Genomic DNA, 22243 nt, shown 5'->3' with positions numbered 1-22243 from the left:
AGCCGCCCTACAAATCCCCTTTCCCAGCCCCAGTGATTTCAGCTCTTCACCCACAAGCTTTATTTAACTGCCAGCTCTCTTCGTTAGCTCCAGCTGTGCCTTTCTCCATCTTCAGCGTGCAGGATCTTGGCCTTGGCTGCAGCTCTGCAACACTTCAGCTCGTGCCCCAGGGTGTCTAAGCCCACCCCACCATCAATATCCCAGTTCCGAAGTGATTTCAGCTGCCACCCACCAATGTCCAGCCACTGTGCCTATGCTGTATTATTTCAATTCAAAGCCCAGAACCCCGCTCTCAGCAATAGAATTCTTTTTCCATTTTCAGACACAATCCCAGCCTCACAGTGACTTTGCCCCCAGCCCCACAGGTGCCGTCGCAGACCGAGAACATATCCCTGCATTGCCGGGATTTTCAGGCGCAATCTTAGAGCCCCCACGTGCGCACTACGCATCCTGTTCTAGTTTCAGTCACAAGCCCAGCCCCAGCATCCATGTCAGAGGCATAAAAGGGATGTGGCAGCAAGAACCCCACAGTCCCTGTGCCAGCCCTTCGGATCCTATGGAGTGTGCAGCCCCCTTTCGCAGCCCTGCAGTGATTACAGCAGCCGCCCTACAAATCCCCTTTCCCAGCCCCAGTGATTTCAGCTCTTCACCCACAAGCTTTATTTAACTGCCAGCTCTCTTCGTTAGCTCCAGCTGTGCCTTTCTCCATCTTCAGCGTGCAGGATCTTGGCCTTGGCTCCAGCTCTGCAACACTTCAGCTCGTGCCCCAGGGTGTCTAAGCCCACCCCAGAAGCAATATCCCAGTTCTGAAGTGATTTCAGCTGCCACCCACCAATGCCCAGCCACTGTGCCTAGCCTGTATCATTTCAATTCAAAGCCCAGAACCCCGCTCTCAGCAATAGAATTCTTTTTCCATTTTCAGACACAATCCCAGCCTCACAGTGACTTTGCCCCCAGCCCCACAGGTGCCGTCGCAGACCGAGAACATATCCCTGCATTGCCGGGATTTTCAGGCGCAATCTTAGAGCCCCCACGTGCGCACTACACATCCTGTTCTAGTTTCAGTCACAAGCCCAGCCCCAGCATCCATGTCAGAGGCATAAAAGGGATGTGGCAGCAAGAACCCCACAGTCCCTGTGCCAGCCCTTCAGATCCTATGGAGTGTGCAGCCCCCTTTCCCAGCCCTGCACTTATTACAGCAGCCACCCTACAAATCCCCTTTCCCAGCCCCAGTGATTTCAGCTCTTCACCCACAAGCTTTATTTAACTGCCAGCTCTCTTCTTTAGCTCCAGCTGTGCCTTTCTCCATCTTCAGCGTGCAGGATCTTGGCCTTGGCTCCAGCTCTGCAACACTTCAGCTCGTGCCCCAGGGTGTCTAAGCCCACCCCAGAAGCAATATCCCAGTTCTGAAGTGATTTCAGCTGCCACCCACCAATGCCCAGCCACTGTGCCTAGCCTATATTATTTCAATTCAAAGCCCAGAACCCCGCTCTCAGCAATAGAATTCTTTTTCCATTTTCAGACACAATCCCAGCCTCACAGTGACTTTGCCCCCAGCCCCACAGGTGCCGTCGCAGACCGAGAACATATCACTGATTTGCCGGGATTTTCAGGCGCAATCTTAGAGCCCCCACGTGCGCACTACACATCCTGTTCTAGTTTCAGTCACAAGCCCAGCCCCAGCATCCATGTCAGAGGCATAAAAGGGATGTGGCAGCAAGAACCCCACAGTCCCTGTGCCAGCCCTTCAGATCCTATGGAGTGTGCAGCCCCCTTTCCCAGCCCTGCAGTGATTACAGCAGCCGCCCTACAAATCCCCTTTCCCAGCCCCAGTGATTTCAGCTCTTCACCCACAAGCTTTATTTAACTGCCAGCTCTCTTCATTAGCTCCAGCTGTGCCTTTCTCCATCTTCAGCGTGCAGGATCTTGGCCTTGGCTGCAGCTCTGCAACACTTCAGCTCGTGCCCCAGGGTGTCTAAGCCCACCCCACCATCAATATCCCAGTTCTGAAGTGATTTCAGCTGCCACCCACCAATGCCCAGCCACTGTGCCTATGCTGTATTATTTCAATTCAAAGCCCAGAACCCCGCTCTCAGCAATAGAATTCTTTTTCCATTTTCAGACACAATCCCAGCCTCACAGTGACTTTGCCCCCAGCCCCACAGGTGCCGTCGCAGACCGAGAACATATCACTGATTTGCCGGGATTTTCAGGCGCAATCTTAGAGCCCCCACGTGCGCACTACACATCCTGTTCTAGTTTCAGTCACAAGCCCAGCCCCAGCATCCATGTCAGAGGCATAAAAGGGATGTGGCAGCAAGAACCCCACAGTCCCTGTGCCAGCCCTTCAGATCCTATGGAGTGTGCAGCCCCCTTTCGCAGCCCTGCAGTGATTACAGCAGCCGCCCTACAAATCCCCTTTCCCAGCCCCAGTGATTTCAGCTCTTCACCCACAAGCTTTATTTAACTGCCAGCTCTCTTCATTAGCTCCAGCTGTGCCTTTCTCCATCTTCAGCGTGCAGGATCTTGGCCTTGGCTGCAGCTCTGCAACACTTCAGCTCGTGCCCCAGGGTGTCTAAGCCCACCCCACCATCAATATCCCAGTTCTGAAGTGATTTCAGCTGCCACCCACCAATGCCCAGCCACTGTGCCTAGCCTATATTATTTCAATTCAAAGCCCAGAACCCCGCTCTCAGCAATAGAATTCTTTTTCCATTTTCAGACACAATCCCAGCCTCACAGTGACTTTGCCCCCAGCCCCACAGGTGCCGTCGCAGACCGAGAACATATCCCTGCATTGCCGGGATTTTCAGGCGCAATCTTAGAGCCCCCACGTGAGCACAATCCTGTTCTAGTTTCAGTCACAAGCCCAGCCCCAGCATCCATGTCAGAGGCATAAAAGGGATGTGGCGGCAAGAACTCCACAGTCCCTGTGCCAGCCCTTCGGATCCTATGGAGTGTGCAGCCCCCTTTCCCAGCCCTGCAGTGATTACAGCAGCCGCCCTACAAATCCCCTTTCCCAGCCCCAGTGATTTCAGCTCTTCACCCACAAGCTTTATTTAACTGCCAGCTCTCTTCGTTAGCTCCAGCTGTGCCTTTCTCCATCTTCAGCGTGCAGGATCTTGGCCTTGGCTCCAGCTCTGCAACACTTCAGCTCGTGCCCCAGGGTGTCTAAGCCCACCCCAGAAGCAATATCCCAGTTCTGAAGTGATTTCAGCTGCCACCCACCAATGCCCAGCCACTGTGCCTAGCCTATATTATTTCAATTCAAAGCCCAGAACCCCGCTCTCAGCAATAGAATTCTTTTTCCATTTTCAGACACAATCCCAGCCTCACAGTGACTTTGCCCCCAGCCCCACAGGTGCCGTCGCAGACCGAGAACATATCACTGATTTGCCGGGATTTTCAGGCGCAATCTTAGAGCCCCCACGTGCGCACTACACATCCTGTTCTAGTTTCAGTCACAAGCCCAGCCCCAGCATCCATGTCAGAGGCATAAAAGGGATGTGGCAGCAAGAACCCCACAGTCCCTGTGCCAGCCCTTCAGATCCTATGGAGTGTGCAGCCCCCTTTCCCAGCCCTGCAGTGATTACAGCAGCCGCCCTACAAATCCCCTTTCCCAGCCCCAGTGATTTCAGCTCTTCACCCACAAGCTTTATTTAACTGCCAGCTCTCTTCATTAGCTCCAGCTGTGCCTTTCTCCATCTTCAGCGTGCAGGATCTTGGCCTTGGCTGCAGCTCTGCAACACTTCAGCTCGTGCCCCAGGGTGTCTAAGCCCACCCCAGAAGCAATATCCCAGTTCTGAAGTGATTTCAGCTGCCACCCACCAATGCCCAGCCACTGTGCCTAGCCTATATTATTTCAATTCAAAGCCCAGAACCCCGCTCTCAGCAATAGAATTCTTTTTCCATTTTCAGACACAATCCCAGCCTCACAGTGACTTTGCCCCCAGCCCCACAGGTGCCGTCGCAGACCGAGAACATATCCCTGCATTGCCGGGATTTTCAGGCGCAATCTTAGAGCCCCCACGTGCGCACTACACATCCTGTTCTAGTTTCAGTCACAAGCCCAGCCCCAGCATCCATGTCAGAGGCATAAAAGGGATGTGGCAGCAAGAACCCCACAGTCCCTGTGCCAGCCCTTCAGATCCTATGGAGTGTGCAGCCCCCTTTCGCAGCCCTGCAGTGATTACAGCAGCCGCCCTACAAATCCCCTTTCCCAGCCCCAGTGATTTCAGCTCTTCACCCACAAGCTTTATTTAACTGCCAGCTCTCTTCATTAGCTCCAGCTGTGCCTTTCTCCATCTTCAGCGTGCAGGATCTTGGCCTTGGCTGCAGCTCTGCAACACTTCAGCTCGTGCCCCAGGGTGTCTAAGCCCACCCCACCATCAATATCCCAGTTCCGAAGTGATTTCAGCTGCCACCCACCAATGTCCAGCCACTGTGCCTATGCTGTATTATTTCAATTCAAAGCCCAGAACCCCGCTCTCAGCAATAGAATTCTTTTTCCATTTTCAGACACAATCCCAGCCTCACAGTGACTTTGCCCCCAGCCCCACAGGTGCCGTCGCAGACCGAGAACATATCCCTGCATTGCCGGGATTTTCAGGCGCAATCTTAGAGCCCCCACGTGCGCACTACACATCCTGTTCTAGTTTCCGTCACAAGCCCAGCCCCAGCATCCATGTCAGAGGCATAAAAGGGATGTGGCAGCAAGAACCCCACAGTCCCTGTGCCAGCCCTTCAGATCCTATGGAGTGTGCAGCCCCCTTTCCCAGCCCTGCAGTGATTACAGCAGCCGCCCTACAAATCCCCTTTCCCAGCCCCAGTGATTTCAGCTCTTCACCCACAAGCTTTATTTAACTGCCAGCTCTCTTCATTAGCTCCAGCTGTGCCTTTCTCCATCTTCAGCGTGCAGGATCTTGGCCTTGGCTGCAGCTCTGCAACACTTCAGCTCGTGCCCCAGGGTGTCTAAGCCCACCCCACCATCAATATCCCAGTTCCGAAGTGATTTCAGCTGCCACCCACCAATGCCCAGCCACTGTGCCTAGCCTATATTATTTCAATTCAAAGCCCAGAACCCCGCTCTCAGCAATAGAATTCTTTTTCCATTTTCAGACACAATCCCAGCCTCACAGTGACTTTGCCCCCAGCCCCACAGGTGCCGTCGCAGACCGAGAACATATCCCTGCATTGCCGGGATTTTCAGGCGCAATCTTAGAGCCCCCACGTGAGCACAATCCTGTTCTAGTTTCAGTCACAAGCCCAGCCCCAGCATCCATGTCAGAGGCATAAAAGGGATGTGGCGGCAAGAACTCCACAGTCCCTGTGCCAGCCCTTCGGATCCTATGGAGTGTGCAGCCCCCTTTCCCAGCCCTGCAGTGATTACAGCAGCCGCCCTACAAATCCCCTTTCCCAGCCCCAGTGATTTCAGCTCTTCACCCACAAGCTTTATTTAACTGCCAGCTCTCTTCGTTAGCTCCAGCTGTGCCTTTCTCCATCTTCAGCGTGCAGGATCTTGGCCTTGGCTCCAGCTCTGCAACACTTCAGCTCGTGCCCCAGGGTGTCTAAGCCCACCCCAGAAGCAATATCCCAGTTCTGAAGTGATTTCAGCTGCCACCCACCAATGCCCAGCCACTGTGCCTAGCCTGTATCATTTCAATTCAAAGCCCAGAACCCCGCTCTCAGCAATAGAATTCTTTTTCCATTTTCAGACACAATCCCAGCCTCACAGTGACTTTGCCCCCAGCCCCACAGGTGCCGTCGCAGACCGAGAACATATCACTGCATTGCCGGCATTTTCAGGCGCAATCTTAGAGCCCCCACATGCGCACTACACATCCTGTTCTAGTTTCAGTCACAAGCCCAGCCCCAGCATCCATGTCAGAGGCATAAAAGGGATGTGGCAGCAAGAACCCCACAGTCCCTGTGCCAGCCCTTCGGATCCTATGGAGTGTGCAGCCCCCTTTCCCAGCCCTGCAGTGATTACAGCAGCCGCCCTACAAATCCCCTTTCCCAGCCCCAGTGATTTCAGCTCTTCACCCACAAGCTTTATTTAACTGCCAGCTCTCTTCGTTAGCTCCAGCTGTGCCTTTCTCCATCTTCAGCGTGCAGGATCTTGGCCTTGGCTCCAGCTCTGCAACACTTCAGCTCGTGCCCCAGGGTGTCTAAGCCCACCCCAGAAGCAATATCCCAGTTCTGAAGTGATTTCAGCTGCCACCCACCAATGCCCAGCCACTGTGCCTAGCCTGTATCATTTCAATTCAAAGCCCAGAACCCCGCTCTCAGCAATAGAATTCTTTTTCCATTTTCAGACACAATCCCAGCCTCACAGTGACTTTGCCCCCAGCCCCACAGGTGCCGTCGCAGACCGAGAACATATCCCTGCATTGCCGGGATTTTCAGGCGCAATCTTAGAGCCCCCACGTGCGCACTACACATCCTGTTCTAGTTTCAGTCACAAGCCCAGCCCCAGCATCCATGTCAGAGGCATAAAAGGGATGTGGCAGCAAGAACTCCACAGTCCCTGTGCCAGCCCTTCGGATCCTATGGAGTGTGCAGCCCCCTTTCCCAGCCCTGCAGTGATTACAGCAGCCGCCCTACAAATCCCCTTTCCCAGCCCCAGTGATTTCAGCTCTTCACCCACAAGCTTTATTTAACTGCCAGCTCTCTTCGTTAGCTCCAGCTGTGCCTTTCTCCATCTTCAGCGTGCAGGATCTTGGCCTTGGCTCCAGCTCTGCAACACTTCAGCTCGTTCCCCAGGGTGTCTAAGCCCACCCCAGAAGCAATATCCCAGTTCTGAAGTGATTTCAGCTGCCACCCACCAATGTCCAGCCACTGTGCCTATGCTGTATTATTTCAATTCAAAGCCCAGAACCCCGCTCTCAGCAATAGAATTCTTTTTCCATTTTCAGACACAATCCCAGCCTCACAGTGACTTTGCCCCCAGCCCCACAGGTGCCGTCGCAGACCGAGAACATATCACTGCATTGCCGGGATTTTCAGGCGCAATCTTAGAGCCCCCACGTGCGCACTACACATCCTGTTCTAGTTTCAGTCACAAGCCCAGCCCCAGCATCCATGTCAGAGGCATAAAAGGGATGTGGCAGCAAGAACCCCACAGTCCCTGTGCCAGCCCTTCGGATCCTATGGAGTGTGCAGCCCCCTTTCGCAGCCCTGCAGTGATTACAGCAGCCGCCCTACAAATCCCCTTTCCCAGCCCCAGTGATTTCAGCTCTTCACCCACAAGCTTTATTTAACTGCCAGCTCTCTTCGTTAGCTCCAGCTGTGCCTTTCTCCATCTTCAGCGTGCAGGATCTTGGCCTTGGCTGCAGCTCTGCAACACTTCAGCTCGTGCCCCAGGGTGTCTAAGCCCACCCCACCATCAATATCCCAGTTCCGAAGTGATTTCAGCTGCCACCCACCAATGCCCAGCCACTGTGCCTAGCCTATATTATTTCAATTCAAAGCCCAGAACCCCGCTCTCAGCAATAGAATTCTTTTTCCATTTTCAGACACAATCCCAGCCTCACAGTGACTTTGCCCCCAGCCCCACAGGTGCCGTCGCAGACCGAGAACATATCCCTGCATTGCCGGGATTTTCAGGCGCAATCTTAGAGCCCCCACGTGAGCACAATCCTGTTCTAGTTTCAGTCACAAGCCCAGCCCCAGCATCCATGTCAGAGGCATAAAAGGGATGTGGCGGCAAGAACTCCACAGTCCCTGTGCCAGCCCTTCGGATCCTATGGAGTGTGCAGCCCCCTTTCCCAGCCCTGCAGTGATTACAGCAGCCGCCCTACAAATCCCCTTTCCCAGCCCCAGTGATTTCAGCTCTTCACCCACAAGCTTTATTTAACTGCCAGCTCTCTTCGTTAGCTCCAGCTGTGCCTTTCTCCATCTTCAGCGTGCAGGATCTTGGCCTTGGCTCCAGCTCTGCAACACTTCAGCTCGTGCCCCAGGGTGTCTAAGCCCACCCCAGAAGCAATATCCCAGTTCTGAAGTGATTTCAGCTGCCACCCACCAATGCCCAGCCACTGTGCCTAGCCTGTATCATTTCAATTCAAAGCCCAGAACCCCGCTCTCAGCAATAGAATTCTTTTTCCATTTTCAGACACAATCCCAGCCTCACAGTGACTTTGCCCCCAGCCCCACAGGTGCCGTCGCAGACCGAGAACATATCCCTGCATTGCCGGGATTTTCAGGCGCAATCTTAGAGCCCCCACGTGCGCACTACACATCCTGTTCTAGTTTCAGTCACAAGCCCAGCCCCAGCATCCATGTCAGAGGCATAAAAGGGATGTGGCAGCAAGAACCCCACAGTCCCTGTGCCAGCCCTTCAGATCCTATGGAGTGTGCAGCCCCCTTTCCCAGCCCTGCACTTATTACAGCAGCCACCCTACAAATCCCCTTTCCCAGCCCCAGTGATTTCAGCTCTTCACCCACAAGCTTTATTTAACTGCCAGCTCTCTTCTTTAGCTCCAGCTGTGCCTTTCTCCATCTTCAGCGTGCAGGATCTTGGCCTTGGCTCCAGCTCTGCAACACTTCAGCTCGTGCCCCAGGGTGTCTAAGCCCACCCCAGAAGCAATATCCCAGTTCTGAAGTGATTTCAGCTGCCACCCACCAATGCCCAGCCACTGTGCCTAGCCTATATTATTTCAATTCAAAGCCCAGAACCCCGCTCTCAGCAATAGAATTCTTTTTCCATTTTCAGACACAATCCCAGCCTCACAGTGACTTTGCCCCCAGCCCCACAGGTGCCGTCGCAGACCGAGAACATATCCCTGCATTGCCGGGATTTTCAGGCGCAATCTTAGAGCCCCCACGTGCGCACTACACATCCTGTTCTAGTTTCAGTCACAAGCCCAGCCCCAGCATCCATGTCAGAGGCATAAAAGGGATGTGGCAGCAAGAACCCCACAGTCCCTGTGCCAGCCCTTCGGATCCTATGGAGTGTGCAGCCCCCTTTCGCAGCCCTGCAGTGATTACAGCAGCCGCCCTACAAATCCCCTTTCCCAGCCCCAGTGATTTCAGCTCTTCACCCACAAGCTTTATTTAACTGCCAGCTCTCTTCATTAGCTCCAGCTGTGCCTTTCTCCATCTTCAGCGTGCAGGATCTTGGCCTTGGCTGCAGCTCTGCAACACTTCAGCTCGTGCCCCAGGGTGTCTAAGCCCACCCCAGAAGCAATATCCCAGTTCTGAAGTGATTTCAGCTGCCACCCACCAATGCCCAGCCACTGTGCCTAGCCTATATTATTTCAATTCAAAGCCCAGAACCCCGCTCTCAGCAATAGAATTCTTTTTCCATTTTCAGACACAATCCCAGCCTCACAGTGACTTTGCCCCCAGCCCCACAGGTGCCGTCGCAGACCGAGAACATATCCCTGCATTGCCGGGATTTTCAGGCGCAATCTTAGAGCCCCCACGTGCGCACTACACATCCTGTTCTAGTTTCAGTCACAAGCCCAGCCCCAGCATCCATGTCAGAGGCATAAAAGGGATGTGGCAGCAAGAACCCCACAGTCCCTGTGCCAGCCCTTCAGATCCTATGGAGTGTGCAGCCCCCTTTCGCAGCCCTGCAGTGATTACAGCAGCCGCCCTACAAATCCCCTTTCCCAGCCCCAGTGATTTCAGCTCTTCACCCACAAGCTTTATTTAACTGCCAGCTCTCTTCATTAGCTCCAGCTGTGCCTTTCTCCATCTTCAGCGTGCAGGATCTTGGCCTTGGCTCCAGCTCTGCAACACTTCAGCTCGTGCCCCAGGGTGTCTAAGCCCACCCCAGAATCAATATCCCAGTTCTGAAGTGATTTCAGCTGCCACCCACCAATGTCCAGCCACTGTGCCTATGCTGTATTATTTCAATTCAAAGCCCAGAACCCCGCTCTCAGCAATAGAATTCTTTTTCCATTTTCAGACACAATCCCAGCCTCACAGTGACTTTGCCCCCAGCCCCACAGGTGCCGTCGCAGACCGAGAACATATCACTGCATTGCCGGGATTTTCAGGCGCAATCTTAGAGCCCCCACATGCGCACTACACATCCTGTTCTAGTTTCAGTCACAAGCCCAGCCCCAGCATCCATGTCAGAGGCATAAAAGGGATGTGGCAGCAAGAACCCCACAGTCCCTGTGCCAGCCCTTCGGATCCTATGGAGTGTGCAGCCCCCTTTCGCAGCCCTGCAGTGATTACAGCAGCCGCCCTACAAATCCCCTTTCCCAGCCCCAGTGATTTCAGCTCTTCACCCACAAGCTTTATTTAACTGCCAGCTCTCTTCATTAGCTCCAGCTGTGCCTTTCTTCATCTTCAGCGTGCAGGATCTTGGCCTTGGCTGCAGCTCTGCAACACTTCAGCTCGTGCCCCAGGGTGTCTAAGCCCACCCCACCATCAATATCCCAGTTCTGAAGTGATTTCAGCTGCCACCCACCAATGCCCAGCCACTGTGCCTAGCCTATATTATTTCAATTCAAAGCCCAGAACCCCGCTCTCAGCAATAGAATTCTTTTTCCATTTTCAGACACAATCCCAGCCTCACAGTGACTTTGCCCCCAGCCCCACAGGTGCCGTCGCAGACCGAGAACATATCCCTGCATTGCCGGGATTTTCAGGCGCAATCTTAGAGCCCCCACGTGAGCACAATCCTGTTCTAGTTTCAGTCACAAGCCCAGCCCCAGCATCCATGTCAGAGGCATAAAAGGGATGTGGCAGCAAGAACTCCACAGTCCCTGTGCCAGCCCTTCGGATCCTATGGAGTGTGCAGCCCCCTTTCCCAGCCCTGCAGTGATTACAGCAGCCGCCCTACAAATCCCCTTTCCCAGCCCCAGTGATTTCAGCTCTTCACCCACAAGCTTTATTTAACTGCCATCTCTTCCGTTTCACTTCCTCCTCAACACCTTCCCAGCAGTGCTACGTAACACTGCTTCTGGCTCTCAGGGCAGGATCTTTGCTTTTGCTTTAGCTCTGTATGGTTTCAGTTCAGCTCTTGAGCCCATATTCCTGCCCCATCCTAACCATCCCTCCCCCAGTAACTGCTCTACACTCTCTATCAGAGCCCTTGAAGCAATTTCAGCTCCAGCCATGCAATTCCCATCCCAGCTCCATATTCCCTATCCCAGCTGCACAGGGGTTTTACCCCGAACCCTACCACATTTCTGTGTCCTCCGGCTCTGCTGCCTCAGCTCCAGCTCCTCAGCTTCCTACTGCCTGCATCTAAAAGCTGCTCCTGCTTCTCACTGCTGCTTGGAGCTGTTGATAAGGGCAGAAATCAGTTGCTGTCATAATGTCAATGCCTCTTGCAGCTATCCCACCCACCCTAATGGGATCCCAACTTTAGGGACCCTTGAGCCCTGAAGCCAAACATCTACCTTCCCCCACAGCCTGGGTTTCAGCCGAGCACCTCCCCAAAGGCCCCCTCACCTCCCCCAGGCAGCCCCAGGGGCTGGGAATAGCCACCGGGCCCCTGCTCCCACATCCCAATAGGTGCCCTTGTGCTGCTGCGTGGGCCCTGGAACCCTCCGAGCCCCCACATCCTCAGCCTCTGCTTGGTACCACGGGGCAGGAGCTGGGAACCCCCAGGCATCTCCTGCAGGCCCTGCACTGCAGCTCCATGCCCCTCTCCCAGGGCATTTATCCAACTCCAGCCCCAGCATTTCCACTGCTCCACATTGTTTTGGGCTTGACTCGTGCCAAAGTCCTTATTCCACACCCTGAGCCTTTATGTCTCCGGTGACCTCACAACCCGTGATTCAGCCCCAGCCGCACAACCCTTACTAAATCAAAATCGGAAAAAGAAAACAAACAGAAACAAATTAAACTTAATAAAACGAACAAAACAATGAAGTAATGCAATATAGATAAAATTATTAAGTAAAATCAAAATCAAATAGTAAGAAAGCAAACAACCGGCTTTATTCCCAGTATTCTCAATGTTACTTTAAATCCAGAAAGCGCGAAAGGGCTACTCCCCAGTGACAGCAGCCGGTCCCCCCTGCGCCACGCCAGGCCCCGCACCAGCCTCTGGCCGCCCGAGCCGGGCAGGGCGCGGCGCAAACAACTGGACACCGCCGGCCCCCGGACGCCGCCGCAGGCAGACGCGGGAGTCGCGTGCGTGCTCACCAGCGCTCCTCGGATCGGCAGCCGCGGGGGACCCGTCCCGGCGCAGCGGCGCTCCTCCTCGGAACGCGCTTCCGCAGCTCCCGTCGCCTCCAGCCCCGCCGCCGAACTGACGCCCCCGCCTCCCCCACGCACGCTACTTATGCCTCAGAGCCGGGCCAGCCAGCCAATCACAACCCGAGGCAGCGCCGGCCCCACCAATCCGAGCCCGCCCATTCCCGCCGCGCTCGGCTCGCGACCACCCCGCGCTCCCCTCACGCGCCGCTCCCGCCGCCGCCATTGCAGGGGCCGGGTCCGCCCGCTCCCCGCCGTCAGCCCGTTTCCCTGGGAGAAATCCCGGCCGGCGCCTGACGGGGAGCTCCCGCCCGCCCTTCCCGGCCCCAGCGCCTGCCGAGGTTGCGGCAGCAGGGATAGCGCTCCGCCGGCTCCCAAAGCGGCGCCGGGAGCGGCGCCTCAAGCGCACGGGGGAGCGGGGCCAGGCTGAGGAGTCGGGCCGCGACTGAGCGGGCCGAAATCGCAGGAACCGCGCCCGGATTGGAAGGGCGGCCGGGATTGGACAGGGCGGAGAAAGGCGGGCCGGGATTGGCGGGGCTCGGGAGCTGCGCGGCCGGGCCCGTGGCAGCATGGGGCGGAGCCCGCGCTGCTCGAAGGGCCCGCGGGCGCCCCGGGTCCCGCTCGGAGACCCCCTGTCCCCTTCTCGGCCCGTGCTCGTGCCCGGCTCCCGGCGAAAAGGGCCCCGCAGAGCCCGAACTGCAGCCGCCCGTCGGCACTCGGGGCAGGGGAGAGGCGCAGCCCGGCATTGGTTCCGGGCGGCAAAGGCGGACTCCGCGCTAGCAGCTCGGATCGGGGAGCGGCGGCGACGCGGCGGGGAGGCGGCTCGGTGGCGGGGAGTGGGGAGGGCGCGCAAAAACAGTGAAGTGCCCGCGTCCCCCTGCCCGCCCTCCGCCTGTTGCGAGCCCGCTGCTCACCCTCTTTCTCCCGACACAGTCGTCGGATGCTATAGAGGGGACAATAATATTGACGTTCACATTCATAGATCAGCTTTTTGCAGCACAAGTATTTCGATATGGTACAACTTACTTTTAACTGCTTTGTATAGTATAATTTTTATAATAAAACCCCTACCTACTACCAAATAGAAAATAAAAATCCCCTTTATTCTAAACTATATTTAATTATTTCTATATTTCTATTTTTGATTTTTACAAGTACTTATCTATCACAACATATTGAGGTACTATATTTCGATATATAGTATTTATGACACGTAATGTGTTATAATAAGACACATACAGTAAAATACGCATTACGTACTGTATTGATTCCTATTGTTTTGTAGTATTCATATATCCACACATATTAATTATACATTTCTAGATGGATATTTATATTATATAAACATATAAAATACTCTACAGCAAACAATATAATACCTAATAGTAATGGATAGCATTATTTATGTTACATGTTTAATTTATAGGTTTGCCGTTTATATTTAAAATTGAAGTTTTATATTCCCATTTTCATGTTTATGCATTTGTTTTGTTTCATTAGAGTTCTAGTTAAAACACTGCAGTTATAATCGAATTCCTAAAAAAAAAATGCCAAAACAAACAGCATCAAATTCCCACCAGTACCGTCCAACAAATTCAGAAAGGCTCCACCAGCCAGCCAACTACCAGCAAAAAAACCCGCACTACACTCCTTTTACTAGCAGCTCTTATCACGTCACAAAAACGAAACATTTTAAAAAAGACAGATAGAAACCCACACAGCAAATCACAAAAACCACTAAAAAGAAAAGAAAACGCCAACTAACTTACCATACTCCAAAACCATACAAGAGACCCCCAACGTTTCTAAAAAAAATAATAACCAAAACTCTACCACTACGCTAACTCCTAAAGAGAACCCAATGCTCTATAAAATTAACTAAAAAACCCCACCAAATCATTACAGATATTAAAAAATCGGAACCACGAAGAAACAAAAAAATCACCACCAAATAAAATACCTAAAGAGATCCACCACGGAAATGCCCATGTTCCCAAAAATAAAACTAATTAAAAAAACCAACAACCAAATACATCAAACTACAAAAAAAAAAATTAAATTAACAACAACAAAATAGGTATTCCTAACTCAAGAAACAAAAATTGCCTCAAACCATCAAAACACAAATACCACCTAGAAAAAAAAAACACGTCGCCAAAAGAGCAATGTAACCACAAACAATATTTCCCAAATTCTCTCCAACAATAAAACATACACGGCAACCAAATAAGCCAAATGAACGAAATCCCTATAATATAATAAACAAGAATGCAATCATCAATATTAAAAAAACCTCACCGATTAACTCCAGGACACTCCCCTCAAGCCCACCAAAACAAATACTACGCACTCGCTCGAATAAAAGCCTCCACAACCGTATTAAAAACCTACCCTCTACTACATGCTACGACCCAGAAAAAACATTGGAAGCCTTTAAAAACACATCCTTTAAAAACATATGAACCGATCAAAAAGAAATCCAACAACACTCCACCCAAAAACAAAAACCGTGCCACGAGCACCCGAAGCAAGAACCGTAACAACCAAGAAGCGCCCGGGGCCCTTCTCCTACAGCGACGCCGATCAAAAGCCACCGATCCCAGGAGCTCCTCAGGAACACCTCAAAGCCACCGCAGCGAGGGAGGCTGGAAGATGCGAAGCCGCGCTCCCGGCCCCGGGCGCAGCGCGGCTCCGGCAGGAAAGCGGCTCCTCCGGCAGGCAGAGGCGGCGCCGCGCCGGCAGACCCCCGCCCGCTGCCCCCGGCCCGGCGGGGCCGGCACCGGGCCCGGGGGGCCCCTGCGGCGCCCGAGCCCCGCGCCCGGAGCGGACGGAGCGGCGGCACCGGCCGGCACCGGCCCCGGCCGCCCTCGGCCCGCGGAGCCGCCTCCAGCCCTCCCCTCACTCACAGACACCGCCCCGCTCGCCGCTCGCTCCCGCCCCTCGCCCCTCCCGCCGCTTCGGCCGGGCTCCGGCTGGGGGGCTGCAGTACCGCCCTGTGCCCACAAGGCGGCAGCACTTGTCCAGAGGGTCCGCGACACGATGGCGGCCCGTGGGGACCTTGACGGAGAGAGGCGTTTTTCGCCCATGCCTGTCGGCTCCCGCCAAAAACCCGCACGCTCGCGGTGCTGCTGACCCCACAGCCCGTGTGCACGGCACCAGAACCGCCGCGGAAAATCCCGTCGGGGGGCGCCGGCGTTGCGCGCAATTCAGGCAGTGTAAAAAACAGACACGGGTCCTCGAATTTCAACGTCCTCGTTTTCGCGCCCTCTCGAGAAGGTCAAGCGAGGCCGCGCCACGCCACTCCCAAGATGGCGGCCGCGGGCGGCGGGCTGCAGTACCGCTCTCTGCCCACACGGCGGCAGCACCGCGCCGTCCCCGCCGGCACGGCCTCGGCAGCGAACGCCCCAAAGCGTCCGCGCGGGAAAGAACGGAACAAAAAGCCTGCCCGCGACCCGACAGGAACCGAAAGAAAAAAGCTTTCCTCTTAAACTGCATTTCAACAAGGCTTGGTTTTATATTTTTCAGATTTATACTCACAGTCGGATTGGTAATGGATATTGACGTATAATCGTATTTTTTAAATTTCTTAACATTTATTCCTATTCTAATTTTTATTTCACTTTTATGTTTTTATATATACACCTGTAGACATTGATTATATATTTCCATATTTAGAATGATATCAAACTAAAATGTATATTCATATCTTTTCCATTAAAGCCCTGCCTCCAACCAAATAAAAACAAAAAAAGCCCTTTTTTTAAACGATTTTCGAATATTTTTATATTTTTTTCATCATTATAGTCACATTTGAACTTCTACTTTATATAGATGTATTTATAAATATATTTTATATATATATATAATAAGGTAGTGAGATAGATAAATTATTTTTTAAATTCTATTTTGTACACACTGCTAATACTTATATTTACTTACCTTTAAATTTTCATATACATCTTAACGTATTTAGGATATATTTCTATACAAAGACTTCTAATTTTATTTTATTTCTAGTCATAATTTTAATAATAAAACCCCTACCTACTACCAAATCGAAAATAAAAATCCCCTTTATTCTAAATTATATTTAAATATTTCTATACTTCTATTTTTGATTTTTACAAGTACTCATCTATTCTATCACAACATATTGAGGTACTATATTTCGATATACAGTATTTATGACATGAAATGCGTTATAATTAGACACATACAGTAAAATACGCATTAGGTACTGTATTGATTCCTATTGTTTTGTAATATTCATATATCCACATGTATTAATTATACATTTCTGTATGGACATTTATGTTTATAATCGATATTTATATGCATATAAACATATAAAATACTCCATATCAAACAAGGTTATACCTAATTGTAATGGACAGCATTATTTATGTTACATGTTTAATGTATATGTTTTCCATTTACATTTAAAATTGAAGTTTCATATTCCCATTATCATGTTTATGCATGTGTTCTATTTCATTAGAGTTATAGTTAAAACACTGCAGTTATAATCGAATTCCTAAAAATAAAATGCCAAAACAAACAGCATCAAATTCCCACCAGTACCGTCCAAAAAATTCAGAAAGGCTCCACCAGCCAAACAACTACCAGCAAAAAAAAACCCGCACTACACTCCTTTCACTAGCAGCTCTTATCACGTCACAAAAACGAAACAAACATTTTAAAAACCCTATAGAAACCCACACAGCAAATCACAAAAACCACTCTAAAGGAAAAAAAAAAAAGCCAACTAACTTACCATACTCCAAACCATACAAGAGACTCCCAACGATTCTAAAAAAAATAATAACCAAAACTCTACCACTACGCTAACTCATAAAGAGAACCCAATGCTCTATAAAATTAACTAAAAAAACCCACCAAATAATTACAGATATAAAAATATGGGAACCACGAAGAAACAAAAAATTCACCCCCCAAATAAAATAAACACCTAAAGAGATCCACCATGGAAATGCCCATGCTCCCAAAAATAAAACCAATAAAAACAACAACCAAACACATCAAACAACAACAAAAAAAAATTAAATTAACAACAACAAAATAAGTATTCCTAACTCAAGAAACAAAAATTGCCTCAAACCATCAAAACACAAATACCACCTAGAAAGAAACACGTCGCCAAAAGAGATATGTAACCACAAACAATATCTCCCAAGTTCTCTGCAACAATGAAACATACACGGCAATCAAATAAGCCAAACGAATGAAACCCCTATAGTGTAATAAACAAGAATGCATTCATCAATATTAAAAAAAACCTCACCGATTAACTCCAGGGCACTCCCTCAAGCCCAGCAAAACAAATACTACGCCCTCGCGCTAATAAAAGCCTCCACAACCGAATTGAAAAACGACCCTCTACTCCATGCTCCGACCCATAAAAATCAGTGTAAACCTTTAGAAACGCATCCTTAAAAAACCTAAGAACCGATCAAAAATAAATCCAACAACAACACTCAACCCAAAAACAAAAACCTTGCCATGAGCAGCCGAAGCAAGAACCGTAACAACCAAGAAGCGCCCGGGGCCCTTCTCCTACAGCGACGCCGATCAAAAGCCACCGATCCCAGGAGCTCCTCAGGAGCACCTCAAAAGCAGCGCAGCGAGGGAGGCTGGAAGATGCGGAGCCGCGCTCCCGGCCCCGGGCGCAGCGCGGCTCCGGCAGGAAAGCGGCTCCTCCGGCAGGCAGAGGCGGCGCCGCGCCGGCAGACCCCCGCCCGCTGCCCCCGGCCCGGCGGGGCCGGCACCGGGCCCGGGGGGCCCCGGCGGCGCCCGAGCCCCGCGCCCGGAGCGGACGGAGCGGCGGCACCGGCCGGCACCGGCCCCGCCCGCGCCGCCTCCCCCGCCCGCCGGCCCGGCCAAAGCTCCGCTCGGCTCCGCACGGCTCGCACCGGCGCGGCTCCGGCGGGCCCGCGGCAGCCCAGCCGCGCCCAGCTCCCCTTCCGCCCCGGCCAGCCCCGGCACTGCCGGCAGGGCTCCGCGCCGCACCCTTCGCTGCCGGGCCGGGGGCAGAAGAAGCGCCCCGAATGCAGCGGCACAGCCCGACCCCCGCCCTGCCAGCGCTGCCACGGCTGCAGCTCCCTTCCTCTGCAGCCCCGACTCTGACGCCACGCTCCAGCGCTCACCTCACCCCAACAAGGGAAAAGAAACGTAGGCTTCCCTTCAATCGCGTCCTCTAGAAGAGAAGAAAAGAAGCGCCTTGCCTCAAACCATGGCAAAAGGGGGCTTTTTACCTCAGTCCAAACCCCTTAAAAGGGGGGACAACAGGACTGCCCCCTCCAATTCAACCTCAGGATGACGAAATTTCAAAGGGAAAGGGGAAAAGTCCCCGTTATAAAAGCGCACCGGCTCACCTGCTCGGCTGCTGCTTCTCGGCACAAAGGTTTGTCCCTCAGCTCCTCCTTTGAGCAATGCTTCACGTGCCCAAGTATGTATCCAGGGGATTCCCCGGACCCTGTCCGAAGCGCCCACCGTCCTTCCAGGAGACAGCCCCGGGAGCCCCCCAAAAACTCCTCTCCTCCAGCAGCTCCGTGCAAAAGCCAGCAAAGACAAACCCTCGCCCTAAAATAACCTCCCCCCGGCAGGAGCCGCCCCTCCTCCTCATCCTCACAGCTCACACCTGGGGCTGCTCTGAGCCCTCATCATCCTCACATCAGCTCACACCTGCCGCTGTTGCCACCCTCCAACAGCGTCTCTCCATCTCCAGCACACAGCCCACTTCTCACAGACACTGATCCATTGGAAATCTGCTACGGGTGTTGTCTTTTCTTAATCCATCTGGGTACACGATTAAAGCACGTACATGCATTGATGGTCATTGAGAGAAAGCTTTCCCCTGGAGAAAACAGTCCTTTTGCTGGCACACTTTGATACACCTTCGCAAAAAGCAGAATCAGCACCAATTCCTAAGACCCCTGCCGAGGAACTCAGCCCTCCTTGGGACACCCAAAGCAGCAGACCTCGAAAAAGGAGGGGAAAAGTCAAGCTTGGAGGGGAAAAAGAGGATAGAAGTACAGCAGCCTTTAAAAATGCCTGCACGGAGCAATAGTGGGAACCAGTCACATTTCTTCCTTCCTTGCTTTCTGTGATGACATAAATAGGAAGTAAGAACACGTTAAACAAAAGGCAGAGCTAGGATTTGACAGGTCTTTATTTTGGCAGGCTGCATGGCAAACGCCTCTTCCAGGACTGCGACACGTTTTGGGGAATAGCTGAGAACGGAGGCAAAAGGTGCCGGGAGCCCTTTCTGTTCCCTTCAGCCCCTTGCTCCGCTGGTTTCAGGGCACTCGCTTGGTTCGTTCCTAGAGAAAAACGCTAGGGCATGATTTTCAAAACTACTGCCCGTCCCCAGTCAGAGTTTCCTACATTCGTGGGTACAAATGAGTGGATAGAGAGAGGGCTTCTTTCCAAATGAGTTTAGCCATAGATTCCTGTTCTTTACCAATAGCTATAAAAACGAAACACTTGCCAGGTTTTGGTATTCTACACACACCCCTCCCTGGGAATTTTGGGGCAGCTTTGGGTCCCTCTGCGGGACGGCACCCAGCGTGACTCCCTCCCCTCATTCGCCACCCACCCGCTCTTTTCTTTTTAGTGGTTTTTGTGATTTGCTGTGTGGGTTTCTATCTGTCTTTTTTAAAATGTTTGTTTCGTTTTTGTGACGTGATAAGAGCTGCTAGTAAAAGGAGTGTAGTGCGGGTTTTTTTGCTGGTAGTTGGCTGGCTGGTGGAGCCTTTCTGAATTTGTTGGACGGTACTGGTGGGAATTTGATGCTGTTTGTTTTGGCATTTTATTTTTAGGAATTCGATTATAACTGCAGTGTTTTAACTAGAACTCTAATGAAACAAAACAAATGCATAAACATGAAAATGGGAATATAAAACTTCAATTTTAAATATAAACGGCAAACCTATAAATTAAACATGTAACATAAATAATGCTATCCATTACTATTAGGTATTATATTGTTTGCTGTAGAGCATTTTTTATGTTTATATAATATAAATATCCATCTAGAAATGTATAATTAATATGTGTGGATATATGAATACTACAAAACAATAGGAATCAATACAGTACGTAATGCGTATTTTACTGTATGTGTCTTATTATAACACATTACGTGTCATAAATATTATATATCGAAATATAGTACCTCAATATGTTGTGATAGATAAGTACTTGTAAAAATCAAAAATAGAAATATAGAAATAATTAAATATAGTTTAGAATAAAGGGGATTTTTATTTTCTATTTGGTAGTAGGTAGGGGTTTTATTATAAAAATTATACTATACAAAGCAGTTAAAAGTAAGTTGTACCATATCGAAATACTTGTGCTGCAAAAAGCTGATCTATGAATGTGAACGTCAATATTATTGTCCCCTCTATAGCATCCGACGACTGTGTGGGGAGAAAGAGGGTGAGCAGCGGGCTCGCAACAGGCGGAGGGCGGGCAGGGGGACGCGGGCACTTCACTGTTTTTGCGCGCCCTCCCCACTCCCCGCCACCGAGCCGCCTCCCCGCCGCGTCGCCGCCGCTCCCCGATCCGAGCTGCTAGCGCGGAGTCCGCCTTTGCCGCCCGGAACCAATGCCGGGCTGCGCCTCTCCCCTGCCCCGAGTGCCGACGGGCGGCTGCAGTTCGGGCTCTGCGGGGCCCTTTTCGCCGGGAGCCGGGCACGAGCACGGGCCGAGAAGGGGACAGGGGGTCTCCGAGCGGGACCCGGGGCGCCCGCGGGCCCTTCGAGCAGCGCGGGCTCCGCCCCATGCTGCCACGGGCCCGGCCGCGCAGCTCCCGAGCCCCGCCAATCCCGGCCCGCCTTTCTCCGCCCTGTCCAATCCCGGCCGCCCTTCCAATCCGGGCGCGGTTCCTGCGATTTCGGCCCGCTCAGTCGCGGCCCGACTCCTCAGCCTGGCCCCGCTCCCCCGTGCGCTTGAGGCGCCGCTCCCGGCGCCGCTTTGGGAGCCGGCGGAGCGCTATCCCTGCTGCCGCAACCTCGGCAGGCGCTGGGGCCGGGAAGGGCGGGCGGGAGCTCCCCGTCAGGCGCCGGCCGGGATTTCTCCCAGGGAGACGGGCTGACGGCGGGGAGCGGGCGGACCCGGCCCCTGCAATGGCGGCGGCGGGAGCGGCGCGTGAGGGGAGCGCGGGGTGGTCGCGAGCCGAGCGCGGCGGGAATGGGCGGGCTCGGATTGGTGGGGCCGGCGCTGCCTCGGGTTCTGATTGGCTGGCTGGCCCGGCTCTGAGGCATAAGTAGCGCGCGTGGGGGAGGCGGGGGCGTCAGTTCGGCGGCGGGGCTGGAGGCGACGGGAGCTGCGGAAGCGCGTTCCGAGGAGGAGCGCCGCTGCGCCGGGACGGGTCCCCCGCGGCTGCCGATCCGAGGAGCGCTGGTGAGCACGCACGCGACTCCCGCGTCTGCCTGCGGCGGCGTCCGGGGGCCGGCGGTGTCCAGTTGTTTGCGCCGCGCCCTGCCCGGCTCGGGCGGCCAGAGGCTGGTGCGGGGCCTGGCGTGGCGCAGGGGGGACCGGCTGCTGTCACTGGGGAGTAGCCCTTTCGCGCTCTCTGGATTTAAAGTAACATTGAGAATACTGGGAATAAAGCCGGTTGTTTGCTTTCTTACTATTTGATTTTGATTTTACTTAATAATTTTATCTATATTGCATTACTTCATTGTTTTGTTCGTTTTATTAAGTTTAATTTGTTTCTGTTTGTTTTCTTTTTCCGATTTTGATTTAGTAAGGGTTGTGCGGCTGGGGCTGAATCACGGGTTGTGAGGTCACCGGAGACATAAAGGCTCAGGGTGTGGAATAAGGACTTTGGCACGAGTCAAGCCCAAAACAATGTGGAGCAGTGGAAATGCTGGGGCTGGAGTTGGATAAATGCCCTGGGAGAGGGGCATGGAGCCGCAGTGCAGGGCCTGCAGGAGATGCCTGGGGGTTCCCAGCCCCTGCCCCGTGGAACCAAGCAGAGGCTGAGGATGTGGGGGCTCGGAGGGTTCCAGGGCCCACGCAGCAGCACAAGGGCACCTATTGGGATGTGGGAGCAGGGG

The sequence above is a fragment of the Lonchura striata genome, chromosome 4 (assembly GCF_050655825.1).
Source record: "Lonchura striata isolate lonStrDom1 chromosome 4, ASM5065582v1, whole genome shotgun sequence".
In the NCBI taxonomy this organism is placed as follows: domain Eukaryota; kingdom Metazoa; phylum Chordata; class Aves; order Passeriformes; family Estrildidae; genus Lonchura; species Lonchura striata.
The sequence above is the reverse complement of the archived record's forward strand: the minus strand, read 5'-3'. Positions refer to the sequence as shown.